Raw genomic sequence first — 13712 nt, forward strand, 5'->3', positions numbered from 1 at the left:
GCGTACTCTTCCTGTTCACATTCCTCGTGAAAATCTTACTCCTTATTCCCACGTTTGTTTTACTACCTGCAGTCGTCACCACCGTGTTCTGAACACCAAAACGAACGACTTCAGTAGTGATTGATCCTCTTCTTTCTATAGCTATCTGCCACAGGAGACGACTTGCCTACTCTAGCTAGCCAAACCGAACGCGCTCTGTCCCGTACCGTACATGCACGCCCTCGCCTCTGCCTCGGGGCCCTGCCTTCGCAGATGTGTAGGAAGGTAAACCAACACGTCTCTCCCAGGCCGGCGACCTTGGTTCGTTTACATTCGGCTCTCTGGAAACGCGTATCTCCTCCCGCAGGGCTAGCTGAAGTGTGCGCCCCGAGGCTGCTAGTAGAGCTACAGCCGCCGATTGCTGGGAGGGACTCGCGCGCGGTGGAGCCTCACGGGAACACCTGACGGCAAAGTGTGGCATTAACGTGACGTCAAGCACGGATAAACGTTCCTATGGGCACAGCGAGCCAGAACAGGGTGAACCACCTTCTACACGCCCGATTCACCCCGAAGAACTCTCACTGTTATTAAACAGGAGGTTCCAGTGAGTGTCTTACTTGCTAGCCTGGGTGCCAGACCCACAGCACGCCAGGCCCAGAGTTACTAGGCAGGGTGTAGATCAGGGCCTAACTGAGCGGGGTTGTGGTATAATTTTCTTTTTGGCATTTTGGCCCAGGAACCGAGGAACTGGACAGTGTTGCCCCTGGAAATAATCTGGCACCCAGGTTACTTCCAACCCGAGTCGATGAAAAAAATGGCGGGAATCATTGGCTGAGGAAAAGTGTCGTCTGCTTTCCGACGGAACGACCCACCCAATCAACGCGAGCGCAGTTCACCTGTCGCTTATTTGGTACGGCCTATCTCTCTCATCATCATGCACGCGCGGCTCCGGGAAGGATAAGCAGCCTGTATATTGCCTGGGAATAAATCTTCCACCCGTCAGAAAGGGCAGGGAGCCTGAGGCAGGGCAAGTGGCGAGGATCCACCTTCCGTGACAAGGGCGTGTGCGCCCGCATTATCCCTGCTATTTGTATATGTAACGAGAGAACATGACAGAGACGTCACATAACGTAGATCAACCACCAAACGGTCTTCAGTGTCCTAAAATTATTTACTTCAGTGTCCCAAAATGATTTACAGGAAAGCGCGTGCAAGTCATGAGCACAGGGCGCCTGCTAGAACTAACTGGTCAGAACGCTTGCTAGAACTGGTTACCACTGTCCAGAACATACGTTCGTACATGTACTGAGAGCTACACCCTAAAAGCAATATAACGTTATGAGGTTCAAGAAACGCGAGCGAGCTGTACCTGCATTAGCGAATTTTGTACGGCCCATTTCTTGCAACACGCGTTCCCCTGGTCCAACACGTGCCCATCCCATTACACTATCCCACACCGACGCTGTCCCACTTGAGAAAAATTAAAACTCACCTTCCGACAAACCTTAAGACGATGTTCCCCACAAAACTTCCTCATCGCTCGCTGCAGCGCCGTACATCCAAGGACTAGCAACTACCAGTACTAAACACTGCTCATGAACGAATCCCCACTACGTGTGGCGCCGAGTTTGTCAGTAGTGAAAGCTGGGCTATATTAAGACATGACACAAACGTTCCAGCAGCCGACTGAACCAGTTTCCACGAGTAGCCAGCTACAGAGAGAGCGACTAGAGTGGAGTGAATCGCCGCCTGGCTACGACAAGCGTGCTGCAGAGTCCGGGCCAAATGAGTGCTCCGCCTCCCCTGTCCCAGAAAACGGGGACAGACCGTTTGTGGTGTCTCCCATATGTCACACCGTACGGGGGTTGTGACGGCGGGGGGAAAGGGGGGGGGGTTATCGGGTGTCAATAAAACATTGTTACGCCGTTGTTCCGTAATGAGGAGGAATGCGGCTACGACAACAATCAACTTGCCTGCCCGTGAATCGACGTCCGACGTCTCTGGTTACTGAGAAAATACGGCGACTCCCGTATTGGATTGTGCGTCGCTTGTTCTGCCGTGTGCACAGTAAACATTACCGGCAGTGCCGACCGGGACCCCGCCGGTCACGTCAACAGCAGGCCTGCCAAATACCTGTTCTAACGAAGACTTTCGTCTTGGAGACGCCCCAGTGTTTTAATTGGACGTAAAAACGCGATCTGCGGTGCATACAGGGCTCGAAATCCTCTTTTCTGCGCAAACCCGCACTGGTACATATAACATTGAAAATAACATGCACCAAACAAAGTTAATCTGAATTTAGAAGGTATGGATCATACTAAAACTGTTGAAAAACCATCGTCATTATTATTCATTTTATACTTCTGAGGTTATAACAGTCAATGCAGCAAATAAAGGTTAACGCACACCTACAGGCTACATAAATAGATAGTACATGGACCAGTGCAGATTAGGTGCCTGACATACCTGAAGAAATACCAGCACAGCTCCAATTTTATCTGCACGAATTAACCTGCATATGCAGTGGTAATTTCGAGCCCTGCGTACATGCATGACTCCAACGCGCGCATACCAAGCTTCTGACCTGCATGTTGGAGTATTTGCGATCAGATGGTCCTCGTCAAGACCTGAGCAATCGTGTTTATGTTCCAACACGAAGGTTTGGGATTTAAGGAGGGATGGGGGTACTTTTATCTACGTCATACCTGTTCCATCCACCCCCTAGGCCTGCAAATTATGCGGGTTTCGGCCAAGCAATTTTCTCACAACCGCTCCGCCAGCCATTTCCTGAGATTGCAATAGCCTTTAAAGCCCCTAAATGCTTCAGAAGCGGTTAGAAAGAGTAGAAATTGGTCAAATCGACGGATAACATGCCAGGGGAGTTAGTCCGCTGAAAGAGTACAGTTTGCCGCTTATTAAGCGGACTAATTTCCCTGTTGTACATGTGTTAGTTGTACCTGTTGGCCAATTTCTACTCAGTACTGCCGCATTTGAAGCCTGGTAGAGGCTAGGTTTGGAACGCAATACTGGTGCACATACCGGGTTGTTCTTTCTTGACGCCAAGAAGGCACTTGGGTCGGTTTTAGAGCCCTGGACTCAGTCCAGTATTTCATTACAGTTTGTCCATCTTAAGTGATTGTGAGTTCGCGGTAATTAGAAACCCGCCGGTGGCTAAAACAATACGCGTTACTGATCTGCAGCAATGCACCTCGCCAACAAAACACGTCTCCTCGCCTCGCCTCAGTCTCGGCCCTTTCGGACTACTGTAAGGCCGATGTTTGTTTGAAAACACGAGACGCTGACATATGTATTCTTTTTGAAACAAAATGGTATTACTAGGCGTCTGGCGAATTAGGTCATGACTGGAGCAGGCGTCTGGCACTTTGTAAAGAACCAACATGAGTTATAGAGGCAGGGCGCTTCGACTTTGCCTTGGCATTTAGAAGGTTTTCACTGAATGAATGAATGACCTACATGTACCTTGTAATCTCCAAGCAGATCCCTATCGGTGGCAAAAAAGACAGTATCAAATTGGCCAGGCAGTATCCATTAGCCAGAGAAGCTCCATTAGCCACCGACGGGGATCAGGACAAAAAAAATGGCCATATATAAAAAGGTAACGATCATTCCCCCACAACCTCTGCTTGGAGAGTACTACCTTGTGTGTTTATGCTTTTAATGCTCTTACAAGCTCAGTACAGGTTACGGTGCTTAAGTAGTTCTAGGTACAATTTTACAGTGATATTATATTATTATATTATTAAAAACACTTATATACTTTTGAAATCACATCTTTAGGCTACAGGGAAGCCTCTTCCAGGTAATCCTTCGTGTGAACCAATGTAGCTTGTCGGAATTTTCTTTGAACGAGAATGATGCTGGGGCTTGATGCGACCTCTAGCGGTAGTGAAAAATACGACAGCAGATTCGGTCCTTTGGAATTGATCTGGTACAATAAATTGTAAGCTGCATTAAACGTTACTAACACATTTAGTGTTACAGATACCGCGAGGAATCGGTTCCCTGGTATTCGACCTGTATCATTATGATAAACATAATATATTCCATCATAATCATATCATTCAAAATCATATCCAGTTGCTTGAGTAACTGTTTTTTGGCGTATCGTATTACCTGGATGTCTAACCTTCATCGACGTATGCCATCATAAGTTTCGATATTGTTTAGCTTTCTTCGACTTGTTTGATACAACTGTACTGTGAAAGTACATGCAGTCAGATCCCCGGGCATTTGCACCTAATTACAGTGTTCTCTGAGAACTGATGAAGACACGCAAGGAACCCCCCTCCCACAAACACTCAAACAACTGTTGAATCAAACAAGTGGTTTCTAGTATGTTCTGGACACCGTGTGCTCTAGATACAAATTGCAAAAGGAAGGGTTTAAGACACCAGCAATTTTCCTATTGACACAGGTCTATAGTGACCACCTGTCCACGTAGACCAGATTTTATCGGTTTTATGTGGTCTTTTTGTGCAGTTCTGACTGTACATGTAGCTTCTGCCCTACTGTGTGTCCATATTGATAGACACATATAGTGTTATCGCAATTAGCCGATGAAACCTAACGACCTACCCTGTGCTGTCATAGCGTCTGTCCATCCACCATTCTGCTGTCCGTTGCCACTTTTCCCTCAAATTGACGCCAACACACACGCACGATCCACGTACGCAACAACACATGGCTGACGCCGGTCCCTGCTCACTAGCTAATCTCCAAGCAGGTATTCTGGTGGCTACAAGACAGTGTCAAATTGGCCAGGCAGTATCCATTTGCCAGCAGTTGTCATTTGCCACAACAACGATATATGCATAAATGCGCATCAAAAATAAGCCGAAGCCTAAACCATTGCTTAGAGAGTACGCCCTAGTCTGCCCTTTCATATAACCCCAGGCTCGCAGAACGTCGTAAAAAATTCACTCGAACAAGACCCCTTTATTAAATCTTTACCTACCCGACTAGTCTTTAGCAAATTGATAATAAACTGTGCTTAAAAGGGTTACTTAAGAGTCTTAATGAATCTACCGAAAGCAAACAAACCGGTTTTAAATGACCCCTTCCGGCTGTGCTGTCAAAATGAACGGAAACTCGAATTAAAAATCATTGAGACAGACAGTCATTGAGCGTAAGCAAGGTCAAAGGTCAAGTCACTGGAAGACAGAAGAAAAATGTCCAGACTATGCATGATGTACAAAATGACTAATAAACTGGTGGCCGTACCAGCTATTATTAAGCATCTAATATCAGAGAGCATTTTGTAAGTTTTGCTAATGCTATGTTCATGATGTTGTCTTTCAAATCAACTATCAGGGATGCTAGAAGCCCAGAAGAGGCAGTCATCAAAGCTGCCATGCGATGTATCTAACCTCACAAAGTCGAGCTTTCAAGGACGATTGAACGTCCTTAGTGTTTCCCGCCACACGTTGTTATGTTCTTTTCTCTTCCCGTCGTTTTTTCTCTCTCTCTCCGTCTTTTCCTCTTCTGACCCTATATGCCCCCCCCCCCCCCCAACACCAAGAACAGAAAAAAAAAAAACGATGGCAATCCCTAAATCAGCCGGGTTTCCACCCCCACGATCAGCCCACTTATCTACCTGCCTGTTCCAATCATCCGCCAACCAATTGTCGTAATTTCCCTCAGGACCTATAGAGCTACAAATTAAGGCACTCGCACAATGGCAGCAGCTCTCCGAGGCTTTCCTGTGGATTTTAGTGATGTCCGTTTGGTGATATTTTGATCCGTGCTTATTCCTGTCCTTTCAGAGTGCTGCTATCATTATATCTACCCACACACGCATGCAGGGGATAGTAGCCTCTATCAGGCTTTAGAGGCGGCTGAAAAGAGAATTGGACAAATACTATAGAGAGATGACATGCAAGGGGAATTAAAAGTCCGCCAAAGGGGTGCAGTTTTTAGTGAACTCCTTTGGCGAGCCAACTTCCCTTGTATGCTATCCGACTAATTTGCCAATTTTATTAGGGTAATCTTTCCAGTCGCCTCTGAAGCCTGGTATATGTAGACTAAGAGGCTGGAGGAGAAGTACTGTGCTGCAAACGCGACCAACCGACTACTGCCCTGGAGGTTAGCTTTGTTCATGAGGGATGTTTTTATCACTGAAGTAGAGTGGTTCCATGTAAAGCTAAGGTCCCAATTACGCCGGTGCCCGTCGGGGATGTAGCCCCGGCTGGCCCCGGCCGGATTCAGGAGTCGAGCGGGCATCGGCTGTCGTGGTCACAATTAAAAGTTTCCTTCAGTAGCATTTTGTTAGAAATTTTGTCACCCTCTTTGGTCGGTATCCGTCAGGCATCCGGCAGGTACCAAGCAGATTCTCTGACGATGTCTTGTATTGACCTATACGTGATGCAGAATTCACGCTTTTGTTGTGATCATTTGATCTGTGAGGTCACACATTTTACCCGGGTTTACGAAGTACACACCTTTATTCTGTTCATTTGGTCTGTGACGTAAGAAATGTGTCCCGGTGGAATGCCGGCAACCGGAGGGGTACCTCTCGGTGTTCTCACGATGAGGTCACGGCGTCTTTTTGTCAGCGGGGCCCGGGTAGAATTTAACTCAGAATTAAATTCTTATCGGGGCCCCGACGGGCCAAAAAATAGCCCGGTAGCCGCAGGGTGCCCCGCGGGGCCACGTCGGGGTCCCGCCCGAAAGTGGTAAAAAACAGCCCGGGAACTACCCGCCAGGGCCCCTTTTCCCAATTGGGACCTTAGCTTAACACGTCCGTGTTTGGGTCACCCAGACCCGCCAATACTTTTCTGCACCATTTGGTATTTCTCGTCGCAAATCGATCCAGTTTCGATCCTTGGACGTTCAGTAAAATGACACAACATCAAGAAAACGGTAAGCTTTTCTCGTGGATGTTACAAAAGCTAATCTCAAATATCTGTACAACTCCCATCTAAAGCCCAGTATGGTCAAAATTGACCCCTATGGTGCTTTCGCAGACTTAAAGTAGTATAAGTAAAGCGGAAGCAGGAAATCTCCCCAAGTCTAGTTCGCAGCTAAATACAGTCTTGGTCTGCATTTACTCGATCTTTTGGGAAATTGTCTATAGATAGGTGTTCTGTCTAGCTAGGTTCAAAGGCATTCCTTGCAAGTTCGGGGCGGCAATACAAAAGATACTCTGGATGATGAAATCTGTCTGATATTGATATTTACTGCCATTTCGTAGCACATTTTAGTCATCATTTCATACTGGAAACGTTTGAAATAGACCCAAAACAGGCCATCCAAGGAGTCCATTTATTCAAGTTGGTACCAATAAATAGCTTAAGAATTATCCTACAATACGAAACAAGCAACTGTTTTCCGTCAGCGACATCCCATTTTTGCCTCGCAGATAATTTAATCAGAGAATTGACATTAAAAATCCAGTTTTACTGCCCTGAAATCGCTTAAACTCAAAGACGTGGTCCCACGCCACCGTGCCCTCTCGCGAGACTTTGTATCATCATGCCCCCCACGTGACGAATGGTTCTGTCACACACAGACACGACAGGCGCTCCTCCCGGGAACAAAGAACATCAAACCACTCATCAAACTCGTCCTGATTTATCCTTCTCTCAGGAACGTCCCGGTCTTAAGTCTTACTTATCACAGTCAGGGATCTCTTAAGTGGTACCGTGTCTTGCCTGGAGGAGCCTGGGTGTATATTTTATTAAGTTTTGCAGGATAAAATGTTGTGAGTAACCGTCCTCTTCACCAGAGAGGGTTGCATATAAATCACCTGAATGGAATTCTTCTTATCTCCAAGAAGTGGAATCTGTCTGGGTAGTTCTGCTGTCAGTTTGTTGGTCTCTTTTTACACGTACGATCTTTTCTGTGTTTCTACGTGTCATGGCACCCTCATCCCTGGTTCATGTTGAAGAACGTTCAATGCACACTTTTCAATGCCATTTGCCCGGTTTAGCGGCTCTTGTGATTATAAATTCCGAGTCAGACCGACGTATTTTCTCTATTTTCGGCCACCCACACACTTTGCTGTTCGCAGAAATCTCAGAGTTTGTTCAAGCATTTGTCTCACTCTGCGTCCGCGCGGCCTACAGGGAGACAGACGTTTACACAAGTGGTACGCGGAATAGTTCAGTTCTAACTGTATGTACAACCACCATCATCACGAGAGCTTACGCAAGCCTTCAGTCTGTTCTCAGTCAGTCAGACATCAGTCTGTTCTCTAGCCTGTATGTCAGACTATTTTAGCATGAGTAAAGTTAAGAAGCATCAGTCTATATATATTCTACAACCTGGATGCTAGACTCCTGTATTCCAGGGACTATAGTTGTTACTATACAGAGGCCAGCTCCTTCTGGCCCCACGGACAACATGCATATATATGCCCGGCCCGGAGAAAAGTTTACCATAGCCCCCTGTGATAGACCCTGAAAGCATCTATTCTCTAGTCCGTGAGCTGCCTTCTCACCATTGTAAACACTTATACATCGATATAGTCTAACGATATCAATATAAATCTACTACGGCAGTAAAATCTTACCTATAATGTAAACGTTGAGTTGACTGTAGGCGTGACAGTTGGTAGGTACAGGCTTTTCCATGCAGCCATACATGTGTACGATCCGTACAGTACTCTATTCGTCGGACCTCCACAAGCTTCTATCGTCACAGTCCATTTAGAACCTGTAACATGGTCTAGTGTTTCCCTGTTTGTTCTCAAAACTGTTCCTTGAAATCGGTGAACATCTGTCCAGTGCCGCTTTGATGGATGGATAAATTGATAGATTGATAAATGAGTACATCAATGGATGAATGAGGGAGTGACTGAATGATGGACAGATTGACGGTTCAACGGATGGATGTCAAAACTGACGAATGCTTAAGTTCTACACACTCACAATTTGTAACACACGTTTCCTGAAACGCTCTTCCGAACATGTATGCGTCCGACATAACTTGTACCACCCATCTGGCCACACTCTGTCAAAGCACGTTCCTGTTTGTACGCTGGCTACCGACCTGACCTGGCGCTCTGTTCAGGGCGAAAACAAACAAACTTCTTCGCCTTGCTACAATAAGAACTGTGTTGTCACAGACCCATACTAGCTCTTGTCAAACACACTATGCTGCCATACAGACGGATACTCGTACATATCAACTGTATTGTCTGCAAACAACTGTAGAAAACTTAGATCTATATGGCAAATACGTGCCTTCTCCAGATATGTACACGCAATTTGCTATTGCTGATGATTGTCAACATTGTCAAGAGTTAGTCTCCGTCTTAACTACAAAGTCTCGCACTGTCTAGCAACGACCTCTGCAGGCCAATGTGAAAACTACATCTCTCGCCCAGTGCAATTCCACACATTTATGCACTGTTGAACTCTGCGAGTCAAGAGATATACGCCTGACACAGGCGCCACACTAGACACACTAGCGGATGCTGCCGACCGTCTTAAAACAAACACTACAAGAAAGGTGCTTCATCGCGTAGGGAGAGGTTACCAGAGGTCGTCTTAAATCTTTTCTAGAAGTGACAACATAACACGCGGTCTGTTAACAATTTTTGGTACGTTGCTCCAATGGCAAACCGGCAAACTCTTTCCAGTCGCCTCTGAAGCCTGGTAGAGCTTATATCCTTAGCAGGCTTTACTACACACACACACACACACGCACACACGCACGCACGCACGCACGCACACACACACACACACACACACACACACACACACACACACACACACACATTCGTAGTAACATTGAAGTCTGCTAAGGAGAGGCTACGGCTGCTGGAAGAATAGTTTGCTAAAGGCAAATAGATCGATATAAACTCAACACCAGGAATCTTGTCTCCGCGCACATTCACCTCAAAGAACCCTTGACCTCTTTACACACGGGCACAAAAGGTGACCAACTCCCATTCCAGATTGATGAATGGAGGACGCTTAAGCGCTCAGTCAACACTCAACAGCGATAAAACGATAAAACATGTCACTGAAACTAAATGAACAAGACAAAGAGCATCTTGTATCCGGTGACTCCGTCTTTCAAACAGTTCCTTATCATGATAAAAGACACCCTTGCATGGGTGGTCAGGTCATGTCAATAGACAACTCACATTAGTTCGGACGTCCGTAAGAAGGCGATATGTGAATGTTAGTCCTTGGTTTTCAAACATTTCCCTTTTATATTTGTTTGTCCTGGAAGTCATGTGATCAGAAAGAAGCACACGAAGGATTCTTAAACTACTGTCAAAGCAGAGGTTTAGGCTTTGGCTTATTGTCGACGTGTTTTATGCATTTTTATCCGGCTGTTCTTTTTCACGGAACTTTTTTGCCAGCCAAACCTTGGTTTGGATACTGTCCTGTCAATTTGATACTGTGTTGCAAACAGTCTTGTGACCACCAAAAGATCTGCTCAGAGATCATTCTTCCACATAAACTGACTGCCAACCTTGCTTATTTCTTTCCATCGACCACCAGCGCACTGCAACTTGAAAAGAACGCGGAAGGCGGTCTCCCATACTCTACTAACGCCACACGCCCTCCGCTGTCGTATTTGTGACAGAAATGGCTGCAAATGCGCCGTTTTACACCTCTCGTACCATGGCAGCGACACACAGAGCTAAAACTTGTCGGCTTTCTTCTTCCCGATGGCCGTTTGGCAGGTTACATGGCCGCCATTTAGAAAACGCGGATGACAGCCCGACAGCAAATACGCCGGTAACGCATAGCGTCGTCGTCACACGGTATTATCTCTAACAAGTCACAAGCATGCACTTAGATACTAATCGCCAATTCAATTATTCCGTCCGACGTGATTACTTTGACGTGTTCGGGTGTACAGAACGGCACACGGAGTACAACTAATCGATAAGTGACGATGACAACAAATGCCGTCGTCGACATGTTAAGGTGTTGTCGAATAAACAACGGTCGCGCCCTTCATTTCGGTCAGCAATTTTTGTTTTAGAAGTGAACCGGCCGCGGTATATTGAATGAATTAATATATTACGATAAGAATGATTTATGTATGAGATCGATACGCGTGACTATGGAACTAGAACATTTTAGGGCGAGTACGTAGAAGTACTGTGGTTGGCGCCACGTTTTGGTTAGTTAGGCCACGTTTTCCTTTGGACTACGATCGTTGAGCGACCAAGATTGGATTTGTGTTCAGTACGGTTGATTTTACAATTGGAATATGATGCACGAAGCACGTATGATTTAAAAGATAAAACACATAAAACGTACAAGAAACCGGTCTTTGTCTATGAAATTCGTTGAGAAATCTATCAAATTTTTGGTAGCGCAGTGGTCGTAGCCTTTAGTGGAAAGGGGATGTTACTAGTGTGTGTGCTTTCTCCTCTAGTCTAGGCCCAACGTTTATATTCACGAGACTACATACACAAGCATACGATCAAGGAGGTCTAAATCTTATTTTATCCTCCTTGATGTGACGCAATAATTGTCAGTCCCTTTTGTCCACCGCTTGCCAAAGGATTATATAGAAGAATTGTGGTAATACCTGATACGTTGGTACAACAAACAAGAACCAGGAAAGTTCCGAAGTAGCCCAGCTGCCTGTCCTGTTCAACTGACGTCTCGGCAAAACGACGGAGAAATTCCAACGGCACACGACTGTTTTCGGATAGTTTCCCCGCTATCGTGTCGTCACAGCGATACAAAGGGACGTCCACAGTTCAAAGGAAGGACCCACTACTAAGTTGGCGCACTGTTTAACTACAACAAGGTAGTTTTGCCTCTGGGGCAGCGGGGAAGGTTCGCTTGACGTACAATATATTTCGCAGGGTCTCAGATGAAACAAAGCTAGCTTGTTGGCACTGCCAGTGTGCACGTGGTAAATAAACGTTTCACTGTGTTGCTTTCATTTCTGTGCTTTAAGCTCTTTCCAGTCTTTACGATAAATCTAAAACTGTCACGAGAGTTTGGCAAAGTTTAACACAACCACCCCCGCTCACTATCAATGGTCGTTCCCCGTATATACCGAGGGCAGTTGTCCGTAGAGGGGTGGCATGGCATGGGCCAGGTCAAACAGCACTTGTGTCGTGAAGGGCGGCCGGAATATTTGCACAGGCAGCGATTCGGATTAATCACAGTGTTGATACTAACAACACGGGTCATACAGGCCGGATGTGTGTAGACAAGTATTGTAATTCATTATAAGGCCACCGAGGGGCCGGAGGGAGCTGACCAGAGGTGGACTTTGAGAAGCAGACCGAATTGCAGAATCGCCACGATGATGAGATAAACTTTCCAACCAAAGCTAAGGGGAGGCCTGTTTTGGACGTTTTAGGCGGGCAGTTTACAGCTGACAAAATACTTAGTAGGAAGCCCGGCAAAATGCCTAAAAACGTCTGTTTGGAGATTAATAAAAGACCCCCTCTTCTGAGATCTAAGTTGTTAAGTTAAATATTTGCAAAAGATGATAGACAAATTTGTTGAACTGTTTACCCCCAATATATATATAAAACCAGATGAAACAAATGATACTGCGACTTTCCGTGTTTTATAGAAAGTTGGTAACATTGATAACCACCTGTTGGATTCTAACTTTTCTGACAAGAGTATGGTCTAGTCACGCAATGTCCTACTGTCATATGCTTTGTGTCCAGAATCTTGCCTATCTTTCTACACCTGAATGGGTTAGGGTTAGGCAAGGTTCTGGATAGTCCCCGCGTATCCAAGAACGTAGATTTGCCCCAGGCACGGTTCTGGATACGCGCGGACTATCCAGGACAGTGCATAAGCATGGTTCTGGATAAAGCACGGTGCTGGATACAACTGGCTGATCATAACTCCTCCCCTGGGCAATAGAAGGGCTACCAGAAAACTGTGTGATATAGTCAGGCTAGGAGTAGGAGCATGCTAGAATTGAAGCGTGATGTACATGTAGTCAGGCTAAGGATGAATTATGGAGCTGTCCAGCCATATGAAGCCCGCACATGTGTCCCTAGTCTCCGCAGAACACGTATTCTCCCCATGGTGTGATATGTACGAGCACACAAATTAAGCCCTTGTGTCAACCCTGCCCCCGTGTGCCCGACACAGGAGCTCCCACCTGTGCACACCTCTCCACTGAAGGGGCCGCCGGTTTTATCTCTGACCAGGTCAGGTAAAGCCGCGGACAAACATGGGAAACAGGGTTAAGGTTGGATTCGGAATTAAGTGAAACGGATATTGTGTGCGCACGGATTGGAATAGTGCTAGTACTGTTGACGACTTTGGTCTTTATTGGCGACGCCTTTGGGGCGGAGGCATTTGTGTAAGTACTACGATCGCTTTGAAAGAATTTCAAAAATTGCACGAATGCGTTCCCCAGGGAATTGGTTTGGAGGAAACCTTCGGCCATGTGGTTTTTGGATCAAGCAGGTAACTTACACGGGGTGCCCACGTGCCACCCATCCAGCTGCCTGGCATGATTAATTAGTGGTCATCCGTCTTCTCCCCACACCATGGACAGAGAGCACAGCTGTCTTTGGCCAATTAGACCATATTCAAACATGTCACAGAGAGAAAAGAAATTATCCGTCCTTTTGGAACCCACAAAAGGTAAAAAAAAGTCAAAGGAGTAACAACTTCAGACCAGACATAAAATCCAGTCTCTGGTGGAGGATAGAGTGAAGTGGAGGATGGTTTTCAGTTTGGTTCTAGCTGGAACTCGACCAAAGTAAAGTAAGTAAGTATGTCATCATAAAATCTATATTGCTGGGGAAGAAC

At 46.1% G+C, this 13712-nt stretch overlaps 1 long non-coding RNA gene across 3 annotated transcripts in view; it reads right to left on the bottom strand.

Moving 5' to 3' along the window:
* Nucleotides 1–11674, bottom strand: part of LOC109482670 — a 44111-nt gene extending 32437 nt beyond the window's left edge. The window contains exon 1 of one of the 3 annotated variants that reach the window (XR_002140970.1): nucleotides 11500–11674. This is a non-coding gene — a long non-coding RNA (uncharacterized LOC109482670). Of the gene's footprint in view, nucleotides 1–206; nucleotides 379–1471; nucleotides 1609–11499 lie in introns of those variants that run through there. The other 2 variants (XR_002140971.1, XR_002140972.1) reach the window with 2 other exon arrangements.
* Nucleotides 11675–13712: the final 2038 nt, after the last annotated feature.

Source organism: Branchiostoma belcheri, unplaced genomic scaffold (assembly GCF_001625305.1).
Source record: "Branchiostoma belcheri isolate BF01 breed outbred unplaced genomic scaffold, Haploidv18h27 scaffold6, whole genome shotgun sequence".
Taxonomy (NCBI): Eukaryota; Metazoa; Chordata; class Leptocardii; order Amphioxiformes; family Branchiostomatidae; genus Branchiostoma; species Branchiostoma belcheri.